At 42.9% G+C, this 13,928-nt stretch overlaps 1 long non-coding RNA gene across 1 annotated transcript in view; it reads left to right on the top strand.

The window, feature by feature from the left end:
* Positions 1-12,606, top strand: part of LOC128314005 (uncharacterized) — a 53,692-nt gene extending 41,086 nt beyond the window's left edge. Inside the window, exon 4 of the long non-coding RNA XR_008295284.1 lies at positions 8,745-12,606. This is a non-coding gene — a long non-coding RNA (uncharacterized LOC128314005). The remainder of the gene's footprint in view (positions 1-8,744) is intronic.
* Positions 12,607-13,928: the final 1,322 nt, after the last annotated feature.

Raw genomic sequence — 13,928 nt, 5'->3', positions numbered from 1 at the left:
TTCCTTCCTTCCTTCCTTCCTTCCATCTTTTCCTTGTCCTGTATAATTTGAAGCATCATAGGATCAATAGGTAATTCTGACACTTCAGGAATAGTTCTTCATATCAGTTTCATTCTGATATCTGCTGGAAACTACCAACATTTCAATTTCAGTGGGAGTCTTTTGAAACCTGCTTAAAGATAATCTGTCTGAAGACTTTGATTTGGAAAAATGGAAAGAGGAAAGAGAAGTGACTAGATTTTCAGAAGTTTTTGAGATCAAAGGATTTGCTTAATCCTTTATGATGTTTGCTATAACTTTGTAAGTTCAGGTGTGCAAGGTTAGTCTCCAGAAGTTGTTTCCTGCTGATACTCTGCCACTGTGTGTGTGGCGTTTCCTGGGTTATAGTCTTAAGAAGCCCACAAGTTATTTTGGGTTTGGTTAAATTCAACAGTTCTCACTCGGGCTGCACATTACAATCTCCTGTGGAGCTTTAAAATTCATGGATGCCCACAGCCCATCCTCAGAGTAAGGAAACCGTATTTCCTAGGGGTGGGACCTGCCTGGGAATCAGCAATTTTAATGCTCTCCAGAGTATGATGTGCAGTCAGGATTGAGAACTGTTGAGACTACTGAAGCAAAGAAAATAGGAAAAGCATCCCCACCCAATTATTCTTCTAAAAATAACCCCAAATACTGAAGTACACTATGAAAATATTCGTATAAACATTACCTTTATAAATAGAACATATTTTAAATAGAACGTATAGATTAAATTAGATTGTAAAATTTAAAGAAATATAGAAGACCTCTGCATAGTTTGGTACAATTTTAACAGAATGACTTATTGTTTCCAATCATTGCTTGATCTTTTCTTCGGTAAAATGTTATGATTTCTCACTCTGGTTTTCTCAGGTTTGTACAGGTATTATTCACTTGGAATCTTTCTGCTTATAATCAAAATCTTCACTCTCTGTGAATGTGAACCAATATGTAAGATCTCCTGATAAGCTGGTGTCTGCAGGGGTTTTTCCTCTACCACATGGTCAATTTACCCTCTTATCAGATAATGTTAACTGAAGCATTGCTCCTGGAGGTGTGGTTTGTGGACCAGAGGCTGCAGCAGCACACCTGGGAACTTGTTAAAAATGCGGAAATTTAGACCCTACTCCAGATCCTATTGAAGCAATCTGCAGTTTAACAAGATTCTATGTAATTCAGTTGCACAGTAAGTTTGAGAAGCACTCAACTAAAGACACTTACTCTTTTTTTTTTTTTTTTTTTTGCATCTGCCTTTATACCTGCCTTTTATCTGTCCTTCCAATGTAGGTATAGAAAGAGAAAGATTTCTATTAAAAACTTACATGGATTCATGCTCTCTCTCTGTCTCTCAAAATAAACATTAAAAAACTTATATGTGCATTATGATTCATACTATTCTCTTTCAATGAGAATAGGTTTTTATTTTTTTAAATGCATTATTATTAATTTTTGAGAGAGAGAGAGAGAGAGAGAGAGGGTGGAGGGAGAGGCAGAGAGAGAGGGAGACACAGAATCCAAAGCAGGCTTCAGGCTCCCAACTGTCAGCACAGAGCCCGAGCCATGCTCAAATCCACGAACCATGAGATCATGACTTGAGCTGAAGTCGGTCACTTAACCGACTGAGCCATCCAGGTGCTCCGAGAATATATTTTTAGAGCTCTGTGGTTACTTTTCTTCATACTTTTCTTCATACTTTCTACTTGCTCATTAATAGTAAAAGTCATACTTCTAGGTGATCTACAACTTGAGTTTTACTAGTGACAAGAAAAATTAAGCTTTGACTTGATTGATAAAGGTTGCGTTAATGAAGATTAGGGGACCCATTCTGGGCAGGCTGTTTTAAGGAAAATGCCTTGGCTCCAGAGTCAGAGGTATGTTGCTTCATATGCTGCTCTTTGCTTCCAAGCATCAGGTAGAGTTGTATCACCTGTGAACCTGAATTTCCTTGTTTAGTAAACAGGATGAGGACCTGCAATCCCTTTTGTCTTGGTGTGTTTCCTCTTTACCTTTCCTAGTTCACATGTTTGCTCATGTGCTTTGGGCATTTGGTCAATCTGTCAATGTTGGATGGAAATGTAATGAATGTCCAGGGTTTGGTCCTTGGATGTCTTTTCTTCTCATTTACATTCACTCTTTCTCCAATTCATGGCTTTCATATTCATATGCTGATGATCCTAAATTTATATCTCTATTTTGGACTTCTTGTAGAAGTCCAGACTCTCAAATTCCACCGTCTCCTTGGCATCTTGCCTTGGATGTCTACAAAGTGTCTAGTGCCACAAGTCTGAAACTGAACTTCTGATCTTCTCTGCAAATGTGCAACTCTTTTCCTCCAGTCGCTCAGTCCAAAACAGAGGGGTCACCCATAACTTTTCTTTTTCCTTTCACCCACATCCAATTCAGCGGTAAGTTCTGAAGGCTCTTTCTTCAAAACATATCCAGAATCCTGCCACTTCTCCCAAGCCCCCTCCACATCACTACTCCCTGGTACAAACCTTCATCTGTCACCTGGATTGTGCTCTCTCCATCCTGCTTTTGCCCTCACCCTTCTCCATTCTATTCATGACAAAGCAAGCTATCTCACTGCTACAAAATTCCCAGAGCTCTTATTGTAGTAAAAGCCACAGTCGAGGTCCCAGATAGCTTTCTGACCTTCCATCCAACTATCCTCTTCCTGGCTCACTCTTGTGGCAAGCTGAGTTTTCCGGAAGAAGACACTGGAGACAGGATTGGTGGGGCTTCATATTTATGAGGACTTAACACCCATGGACAGAAGTGGGATGAAGCAGGGTGGGCCAAAGAGAAATAAGTCAAAGTGAAGCAGCCTGGTAAGACTCCAGGCTGCCTACAAGGAAGTTGGAGGCACATGTGACCTGCCACAGTCGCCTCTTGTAAGGCCTCAAAGACTGCACCTCTATTCCTGCCTCATCAGCTGAATGCTGTTCTGAGAAGGGTGGGACCTGGTGGAAGGTGGCTCTCTGCAACCTAGACACAGCTTGAGGCTGTCTGCTGACCCTTTGGGTAGTGGTTGTCTATGTCCACTGCACTCTTTCCCAGCCACACTGGCTTCCTGAAACAAATCCAGCCCACTCTCAGGGCCTTTGCACTTGCAGGAATGCAATTTCACTAGATGTTTTTCATGTCTTGCTCATTCATCTCCTTTAGACCTCTGCTTAAATGTCACTTTGTGAATGATGTCTTCCTTCCCATGATCATCCTATTAAAAACAAGAAACTTACACCATTTCTTTCCTTCATTTGAGGAAAGAATTTGAATTTGAATTTACTGTCATTTGATACACGTACTTTATATTTAATCCCTGACTTGTTATTGTCTCTTTCTCCAGGTAAAATGTAAACCCCAAGAAGGCCCTGTCACATAGTAGGCACTCAATAGATATTTGCTTACTGAATGAATGATAAAAGAAACTTTTGCTTATAGCGGTTTGAATTGCAATATATCTCCTTGTAGTGGTGGGGTGTAAGAACAACTGTAATCCCACGATATCAGTAAAGTGTTTTGGAATTACATTTATTAAAAAAGGTTTCTGGTATTGAGTCCCATGAATTTAGATATGATCAAATTTAGAGTTGATGATATTTTGAGGTGTTTAAATTTCTTCCTACAAAATAACAAGTGTCTAAGGTAATGACTACTCTAGAATTGTAAGTTTTAAAAAGATTAATGTTTAAAGTGTTAAAGAAAATAAGTGTTGTAGGAATACTTAAATCTCCACTATAATAGGTTAATTTAAAATCACTCTTTTTCAGTAACAATAGCAAATTCTCCATCTTTATTTGGCAAATGATCTGGGAAGCACTCACAGATCTCATTGATGTTACTGTCACTGCTGGAAAGAAATAGATATGTGTTTAAAATTCTTTATATTTTTCTTTAATTCTGACAAATCTTCCTATAATTAGTTCTTCTGTTTCTTTGCTGTTTTACAAGTATTTCCTGGGGGAAAGTGGGACCCCTTCCTGCAGGGTTAGGAATGGGCTGAGGCCCATCTGGTTTGATGTTGCATGCCCTTTGTTAATATTGTTGCTGCTTTTCGTTTGTTTGGTTGGTTTTTTGGTTGCATTTGTTACAAACCAGGAAAAATAATCAACAGCTTTAGTAAGACTAATTTAAAGATTCCTTTTGTCATGACTCTGATTTCCTCCTGTCCCTGCTTCATGCTCCTCACCAGATCATCTACATTCCTCTCTGATGCTTTCTCCTTAAACTACCCAAACATTTCATTATATATCCCGAGTCACTCTCCTGAGGGGAGAAATAAATTCAAATCCAAATCCAAATGTTTGAAAACCACCCACCAGATGATCATCTCTAGTTCTGATTGCCAAGGTGATTCAGCATTTTCTCTTTCCTTTTCTATCTCTTCACTGGTAATCCTGGTGTCCTAGAATGACTATTTTTTTAAAATAAACTTCACCAAAAGATCTCTTAAAATGTTAAGATCTCTTAAGATGCCTAATTGTGCCAATGCTAGGTAATATCCATAATGGAAAAGAAAATAACAGTGTGTAATAATTTTGTCATCTTTGAGTCATTGACAAGTGAGTTTTGCGCAAAATTTTGCAGCTGATGAAACCGCCTTTTTTGAGATCCTATTAGATGGGTACAGAGGAGATGGTCATAAGTTAACTCCAAATATTTTCTTCTGACTGCTTCGTCTTCAACATGTTGAGTTCTTTTTAAACATGTTGGGGTCTTTTTGAACTGTTCCTGTTCAGGGAATGCAATCTTTGAATTCCTACCAAGCTGAAGGTTTTGTTTCAAAGAAGAATACACTGATTTGTTCTTATTTTCTTTATTTCATTGTGTATAGATAGAGCTTCCACCACAGAGGTACCTGTATTAATTTTAACACCTCCATGTACATATTTCATTTACACAGAAAGTCTTTGATCCAGAGTGGGACTCTTGAAATAGAATCTTTGCTTTGTTTATTGTCATTTTCTTCCACTTACTGAGGGAGAGAAAAATGCTTTCTGGATTATTCAAATTAAGACTTTAATGCCTTATATCACTTTTCAGATATATTTCAGGTTAAAGTTTTTTTTAACTTAAAAAATTAAAGTTTATGGTTTTATACCAACAAAATACCACTATTTTGGCAAATAAAGGTAGCATAGAAATGCAGAATGCCAGGTGCCAACTGCAATTATCAGTCAATACATATTTGTTGGGTGAATTTGGTAACCACTTAACCATTAGTCTGGCACTTTAACCCTCATACAATGTTACTTCCGTTTCACAAGGGACAGTCACACAAGAGGGTCTAAGAAATTATGGAACTTGTCGAGGGTCACAGGCCAGAAAATAGGGTACTTGACATTTGTACGCAGCTCGGTCTTCCGGTTCCAAGGACCTTTTTCCTCCACAGTGGGTAGGACCCTGCATTAAGTCCCACTCCCTGTCAGGGGCAGGTGTCCAGAGTGAATAGGTAACATTATCTCACTAGGGGTACAGAGGTACAGACACTCAGAGGAAGGGCCTTGGATGGGCTTTTGGGAGTCCCTTGGACTCTGCCTTTCTAGTAGAGCCAGAGAGGATAGAACTGTGTGAACTTGTGAACTGGGCTCTCTGAGCACCAGTTTCTTTATCTTTAAAATGGGTATCATTGTTGAGAAATAAAATTCCTTGGGAATAGATCAAATGAAGTCCCAGCCATCAGAGCGTTCTGGGTGTTTCCCCAAAGTCAATTCTCCTTCTGAGAAAAGGTTTTCTCTGTACCTTCCATCCTCTCTGGCTCTACTACCAAATTGCTCCAAGTAGTCAACACTGGAAGCCTCTGCCCACTGCCCCAGAGGTCAATGATGGGGACCCAGCATCTCTGTGATTAGTGTTGGTCTTTCAAATGACTCAGATGGAACGTCTCAACTGCAAGCCTTTCTCAACTGCAAGGACTTCCCTTGTGGCATAACTGGTGAGTTATTATGCCAGTAACCACACAGACAGACGGACACATTCTAGGGGTGAAGGTGGCAGGGAAAAAAAAGGGAAGTGAACCCTGACCTGCCTCATGATGACCTTCCCAGTGACCATCCCTTCCTTCTCTCTTACTGGCTTCTGTAGCTTGCTCATGCAAGGCAGGACTAAAACAAGCTCCAAAGACTTTCTCCTCTACGTTTATTTCATCAGCCAGCACATCTCAGCGTATTACACAGTTTGAATGGGAAGGTGACAGGAGTCTAATACTGATTATTGTTTTAAGAGAGAATGTATTTCGTGTAAGTAATATCTTCCATGATAATGGCTTTGGTCAAACAGGCTGGTAAATCACATCTGTTAGGCTGGCTGCTACAGCTGCATTTGTTGGGAGACAAAGCCTGAGGTCACTCTGTTCAATTACTCTTCAATTGGAAGCTGAGATTTTTTGGTGAGGAAAAAAAAATCTGGGCTCCATATGATTTCACTTCTAAGCCACCTACTTGGATGATTTGAGCCATGCCAGGAAGATCGCTGTGTTCAAATTTAAAGCTCTATAGTCGGGCGCCGTGGAGTTTTTGATCCCAGTCCCTGGGTTCAGCATTGTCTTCTCTCGAGGATGTTTGTTTTTAAAAATCTTAACTTTTCTGCAAGGATTAACACATTAAAGTCACGAATGTCTTTCTCTGAAGTTTTTCCAAATTGTTTTCCTCTGTTAGAGGGGAGACGTGGAGGCAATAAGGTGCAAGATTCTGAGAGGGAAGCTTCAGTTGATGTGTGGAAATGACTGTGAAAAGGAGTAAGTGAGAGAGCATGGGTGAGTCTCCCTGACTTGCCAAGAGCCAGTGTCGACTTTGGGGAAACACCCAGAATGCTCTGATGGCTGGGGCTTCATTTGATCTATTTCCGAGGAATTGTATTTCTCAATAATGCTACCCATTAAAAAATTTTTTTTATGTTTATTTATTTTTGAGAGAGAGAGAGAGAAAGAGAGATAGAATGAACAGGGAAGGGGCAGAGAGAGAAGGAGACACAGAATCCGAAGCAGGCTCCAGGCTCCAAGCTATCAGCACAGAACCCAACACAGGGCTTGAATTCACAAACCATGAGATCATGACCTGAGTGGAAGTCAGATGCTTAACCAACTGAGCCACCCAGGCACCCCACAATGATAAGCACTTAAAAAAATGTTAATTTTTGAGAGAGAGTGAGAGAGAGAGAGAGAGAGACAGAGAATCTGAAGCAGGCTCCAGGCTCTGAGCTGTCAGCACAGAGCCCGGTGCAGGGCTTGAACTTGTGAACTAGGAGAGCATGACCTGAGCTGAAGTCAGATGCTAACCAACTGAGCCACCGAGGCACTCCCCACAATGATACCCATTTTAAAGATAAAGAAAGTGGTACTAGGAGAGCCTAAGTGATTTTCTCAAGTTCACACAGTAACTACGTGGACCATTCTGGAACAGAACTCAGATTATTTACTGCCTGTTTCAGTGCTCTCTTCTTGATAGCACCATATTTTTCATTATACTTAATATATGTAAAGGTATTTGCTTTTTTAAAAAAATAAACAAAACAAGACCAGCTTTTTGTCTTGCTTATTTTACAGAATGCTATAGTACATGGCTCTTCAAACTTGTTTGATATAAAATACACTTTACTCTGTGTAAGTATTTATTTTCAAACACGAACAAGTTATTTGGACATCTATTAAAAGTCAAAGTTTTTTTGATAAGTCTATTATATTTTACTAGTTTTTGAAGACAATCTAGGTTCAGGAAAAGCAAAATGCTATTGTCTGCCTTTAATTAGGGGTAGGAATGGAATATTCTTAACATTTTTTTTTTGACTTTGTACTTTCTTTATATGATAGTTTATATTATCTGGGGGAAAGATTTTCTTTAGGATCAAGAAGGACGTGAAGGAGGAAGAGCAGAGGACTATTTGTGCCAGAACACTGGGAAATCAAGCCCTGTTCCCTAGCAGAGAAGTAGGGGCTTGGAAAGACCCAGAGAAAATGACTGCAGGGTGTGTCAGGAGCACAGGGCAGGGATCCAGGGCAAACTTCCCTTGCCCACAAGATAACAGTACACTGGAGCTGAAGAGACCATGACAGGGAGAGCACTGGTGGCTTGTGGAGCCAGTGTAGACAGGTGACTGATGACCACCTTCCTAACCTTGCCCCCTACCCCTGTTTCCCTGCTTTATTGTTTTTTTTAAATACTTACTTAGTTTGAGAGAAAGCGAGCATGAGTGGGGGAGGGGCAGAGAGAGAGAGAGAGAGAGAGAGAGAGAGAAGGAGAATCTCAACTAGTCTCTGCACTGCCAGCACAGAGTTCAATGCAGGGCTTGAACCCATGAACCATGAGATCATGACCTGAGCCAAAATCAACAGAAGGATGGTTAACCGACGGAGCCACCCAGGCGACTCTGTTTCCCTGCTTTATGCAGGACCCTGGACCTGATGCCCACCTGGGGGAGGGGAAGCAATTCCAGAAATCATGTTAAAGGAATATCCTAGCCCCAAACTCAATTGTTCTAGACACATTACTTCTGTAAGCCTACTTAGAGTCACCTTTGAGACTGTCTCCACAAGCTGATGGAAAATATTGTGTATTTTGTTAAAACATATACATAGACAAATGAGATCATATTTATCTATCTCCTGGTCATTTCCATTTTCACGTTAATAATTTACCTCTTTCTGTGGCATAAAATAAATAATTTTTGTTTCTTTTTTCCCCACATATATATAATATTAAACAGTATGGCTGTTTTTAATATTTCAGGTTCTCCTCCAGAGTTTGGCAAAATCAGACATGAGCCTATAGAGACATGTTGAATGGCAAGCACAAGGGCCAGAGGAGGATCTGGATTACCCTCTGAAGGCAGATGGCCTCTCAGGTGAGGAAGAGCCCAGCTCTGTCTCAGTCCCTGCTGAGACTTTGCCTCTCCAGCCTCGATGCTAATGGTTTAGCAGCAGATGGGCAGGGGGAGCTCCACAAACTTCATCACTGCTGTGTGCATTTGGCACAGGGTGAGGGCTGAAATAGCACATCCTCTGTAACTCCCTGGCTCGGCAGTTTTTTGTTTTTGTGATTAATGTCCAGTGCAAAGGTGAGTAATGTGGCAATTCATTGTAGTAATTCGAGTTATGGGGAATATATGGACTCCTTTGCTCAGCATCCTTTTCTCCAGCTCCTTGTCACATAAAAAGAATCATTACATTGGGAATACACTGCCATCAGCCACAGGACCAAGCAGAGATACAACTCACGTGCCCCAACTATCTCTGCTGTCAGCTTTTCGAGCCCTTCTTTGTAGGACTGGACCAGGCTAACCTGACTCAAAGGGTAGTAAAGCAAGTTCTCAGTGCCTTCTCTTTGGCCCTACCTGTTTTGAGTACTACCTAAAAATGACTGGTTGAATCTAAATGACCCACAACCTCTAGTAAATTAATTTCAATTTTGTCTTATATTATTATCACCCCAAGGTAACTTTTGAGCTGGAGAAGTTTGGGAGCGGGGTGAGGGGGAGAAGCCTGGCTGGCTGTGGTAGGAGGACCTCCTGCTCCAGTAAGTCCAGGAGAGCATGGCTGTTGTCATCTGGCAGGGATGGAAGTGCAGATGAGCAGAGGAAATGCAGATAAGAGCCTTGGTCCCAGCTTCCAGATTCAAGGGAAGTGATAAGATGCTCGCAGGGCTGAGGAACCCTAAGTCCACCAGCCTTGGGAGCAAGTGATTGCACACACCTTAAAGTTTCCATAGGTCTACAGGAAAGGAAGAGAATTCCATGGCTTTCCATCTCTTGCTCTAGTCTCTGAGACTCCAGTGATGTCGTGCAGTCCAGTCATCTTAACTGGAAAGTATTTCTGAATTCATTAGCTGGTGGGGTCTGAGACCTTGGGGTCTTCTTTCAGTAATCCAAGGTAGACATGTTGAAGTTAGAAGGATAAAAGAGCACTTGGAGGGGATTGAGCAGTATTATAGTCTTTCCAGAAGACACTCCCTTCCAATGGAGAAGGGGTATGAAGGTAAGGAAAGAGAGGAACTAGCTCAGCCCCTATTGGTTACTTGCATTTGGCAGGTAAGTCCCTACTGATGCTCTGTGGGGATGTGTATGCCTCCACGTGTGTGCATGTGAGAGTGGAGAGGAGGGGGACATGCCTCTCTGACCCATGGCACCTGGTCCCACTGGGATTTCCTGCCACATCTGGGTGTCTGCCACTCAGGTCTAGTCACCAAACCTGGATGGGAAGGTTTGAGCAGAGGTGAGAAAGGCAGTCATCCCCTCACTCTCTCCATCATCCCCTCTCACGGTGCTCATGCTAGCGGCTGCCTGTGCAAATGGATCCGCTGCACTGGATCTTAAGCCCATGTCATTATTCCCAGAGATGTATGAACAACATTACCCAGCTGCCAGCAATGACAGCACGTGTTACCTTTAAAAAGCCCTTCTTCAATCTTACAATACCCAAATTTCGAAAGAAACTTTGTGTGCAATCTCTCTTCTGTGCTGCTGCACTGCACCCCTAGCCACATCGAGACTCTCTCTCTCTCCAGTGTGTGTCTGATTGAAAATTCAATTCAACTCACTTCAAATATGCATCGAGCACCTTTATGTTGGCAGCAAAGAGGTAAAAGCCATAGGGGATACAAAATAAGTATAAAGCACAGTTTCTGCCTTCAAAAAGTCTGCCGTGCTATTGGGAACAACATGGAGAAACAACAGGAGACCAACATGAGACAGAATATATCTACTCATCAGAATGTGTTGTTCTGACATTAAGTGCATTGGATATTCCAGAAAAGGAGATCTCAGTGAGGGCCAGAGTTGTCAGGGCAGAAAGCGTCTTGGAGAGGTCAGGAGCTGGTTTGGGACTTTGAAGGATTGGGAGGAGTCAAATATGTAGCTGGATCACATACAAAATTTTTCCTGTTATTTCAGGTTTTCTACTGAAGCCTCAAAGCTGAAAACAACATGACCTGATTACTCCCACCACCTTTTTTTAAAATGTTTATTTTAGAGAGAGAGAGACAGACACAGACAGAGAGACAGAGAGACAGAGAGAGAGAGAGGGAGACACAGAATCCGAAGCAGGTTCTAGGCTCTGAGGTGTCAGCACAGAGCCCAACAACTCCCAGTCTTAAGTGCTCACCAAAGAGTTGTCATATGGAGTTGCCCTCATGTAGCTCTCACATAGCCCCGGTGTGGGACACCTGTCCCATCAAGGCTGTTGCATCAAGGCTGTTGCTGGTTAAAGGGGGACAGCATGAGTTATGTAAGAGGACCCCCTTCCCTCATGGCTCTGCCCAGACCTCAGCTCTTAAGAAGCAAGAGAGACCAGGTACAGGGAGATGGACAGTGGAGAAGAGGAGTGAAGCTGCTTCTCTGTTTCTCTGTGGTCAGTTCTGACTGGGAGAAGGGGAAAACCTTTATATTTCATGGGCAGGACTTCCTCTGTCCTTAAAGGTAAGTCTAAATGGTCCAGATGAGGCTCTTCTTGTAACTGACAGTACTGAGTAACCCTGGGAGTTGTTGTCCTAAGATGCTGCCAGGGTGGGGGCAGGAAGGGAGAGAACACACAATTCTATTGAAGGGCATCTGCCCCTGGGCCCCCACAGGGACCAGCAAACTGATTCCAGAGATATGGGAGCACCAGGAAGGGCAATTCAGGAAGGCAGAGGGGCCAAGTGGATGCCATGGGTGGAGTGGGCGTGGAGTGTTGGGGGTCTCGGTGACTCGGACTGTGGAAGGCCTGAGATAGGACTTCAACATCTTTGAGAGGATCGACAGCAGAAGAGGTTAAAGCAAATAAAAAAGGGGACCATCCCATTTCCCAAGTACGTTTCCTGGGAAGGGCTCCTTCTCCACAATACCATCTCTTCTTCTTTCCTGAGCGTCTCCAGCAGTTGGTTCCTTGTTGCCACGTAGGTCAGAGAGTCTATCTTCTCCTAATATTCTCATTTACCTGTTTGGAAACTGAGGGGGGTTCCCGGGAGGAGGGATACCCCACGCCTTTCCCCCCACTTCCCACAGGGGCAGGAAAGACCCACTGAACCTGCACTTATGTTACCCAAGTCAACTTGGCCCAGAGATGGAAGTTTAATTTCTTGTTTACAAGACAAATGAGGAACAAAGAGGAGAGAGGCAGCGTTTTCTTGTTGGTAGGGCGTTGGGAGAGGTGACCCACCACAGTTCTCTGGAGAGTGGATTTCCAGAGGGTTTTAATTATGATCGCTGAGCTGCAGTTTGGAGAGACACAGCTGCTGAAAGGCAGCTGTCTTATTTATACTGCCGTCTGGCTGGATTACATTGCCTCTACAGCAGTGAAAATTTTAGTCCACACTCTTGGAGGGGGGTGGTGAGAAATACCTTGTTTTTATAAATCAAATTTATTCTGACTGTGAGCTTTAACTCTCTAGAGGGTGAGAAATTAGATCTCTATCCTGTTTGGAAGGTTTGCCCCATTTCCACTCAGGCAAACAAGGATCAGGGCAGTGGGGATGGCAGAAAGCCCTCTGGTCTACAGCCCGTCATTGTGATGGCTGTGGTTCTCACTGCTCAAATTTACAAGGTTTATTGGAAGGTGGGTGGCTACACTACTTCCCTGTCAAGCAGTGGCATGCTGTCTTTGGCTACTGTTCCCACGGCCACCTTTTTTTTTTTTAAGTTTTTTTTTTTTAACGTTTATTTATTTTTGAGACAGAGAGAGACAGAGCATGAACGGGGGAGGGTCAGAGAGAGAGGGAGACACAGAATCCGAAATAGGTTCCAGGCTCTGAGCTGTCAGCACAAAGCCCGATGCGGGGCTCGAACTCACGGACCGCGAGATCATGACCTGAGCCAAAGTCAGACGCTCAACCAACTGAGCTACTCAGGTGCCCCTCGGCCACCTTTCTTAATATTCTGTCTCCCCAGCATCCCTGAGCCAGCTCTGGTACTCTGGTTACCTCTCCTTAAGGGGCTGAAAAACTTGTCTCGTTTCCAGGCTCTTTCAGAAAGAAATACCAGATGCTTTTTTTTTAAAAAAAATTTTTTTTAAATTTATTTTGAGAGAAAGAGAGAGAGCACAAGCAGGGGAGGAGCAGAGAAAGAGGGAGAGAGAGAATCCCAAGCAGGCTCAGCACTTCAACACAGAGCCCAATGCAGGGCTAGAACTCATGAGCCATGAGATCAAGACCTGAGCCAAAATCAAGAGTCGGATGCCTAACTGACTGAGCTACCCAAGCACCCCCCCGGTGCTTTTGATATGGTTGCTGCCACATGCCCTGCCCCATCCATTGCTCTGGGACCATTCAGCCTAACCGCTTCACTGAGCAATGGGTCATGGACACAAAAGGGGATAGGGGAAGGGAGTGCTATCTCTTGGGTGCCTCTGTCCTCTGCAACACAAAAATGCACGAGAGAAGGCAACACTGGGCCTGGCTCCCTTTTTATATTTGCTAGAGGGTAGAGAAGGAAAATACTATAGTTAGAAGAAACAAACCATGAATACATTATCTTGCCACATCTGTCTAGTCTTTAGAGTACACAGTGAATAAGCTAAGGCAATTCCCTCAGCTGTCCCTGAGAGCTGTCAGCAGCTGATGTTCTTAGCAAAGAAGGTGTGAGCCCAGGTGTGGTCCTGTGGCAGGGTCGGGGCTGAGCAGAGTTCAAGCATCAACTATCAGCCCTTGCTGCCATGGCCTACCTGCAGGTTGCTGCTCAAAATACATGAGAGGATTTGACTATGACCTTTTACTCACTGTCAAAGACAAAAACTGAACAAGTAAGCGGATTGATTTTATTCAGCCTGTTGCAATAGGAAAGCACCCCAGGTCTGAAGCTCAGGGTATCTTGGAATGTGGATTTGCCTTAGAATTTTATAGGGAGGGGTAAGGACATTACAGAATGCGTGATTTATAGTTGGGTTTGTATTTTAAATGGGGAAAGCTTCAGTCAGTAATCTGCCTAAGTAATGTGTGTTTTGT

Source organism: Acinonyx jubatus, chromosome C1 (genome assembly GCF_027475565.1).
Source record: "Acinonyx jubatus isolate Ajub_Pintada_27869175 chromosome C1, VMU_Ajub_asm_v1.0, whole genome shotgun sequence".
NCBI lineage: Eukaryota > Metazoa > Chordata > Mammalia > Carnivora > Felidae > Acinonyx > Acinonyx jubatus.
This window is presented reverse-complemented; position numbering and strand designations above follow the sequence as displayed.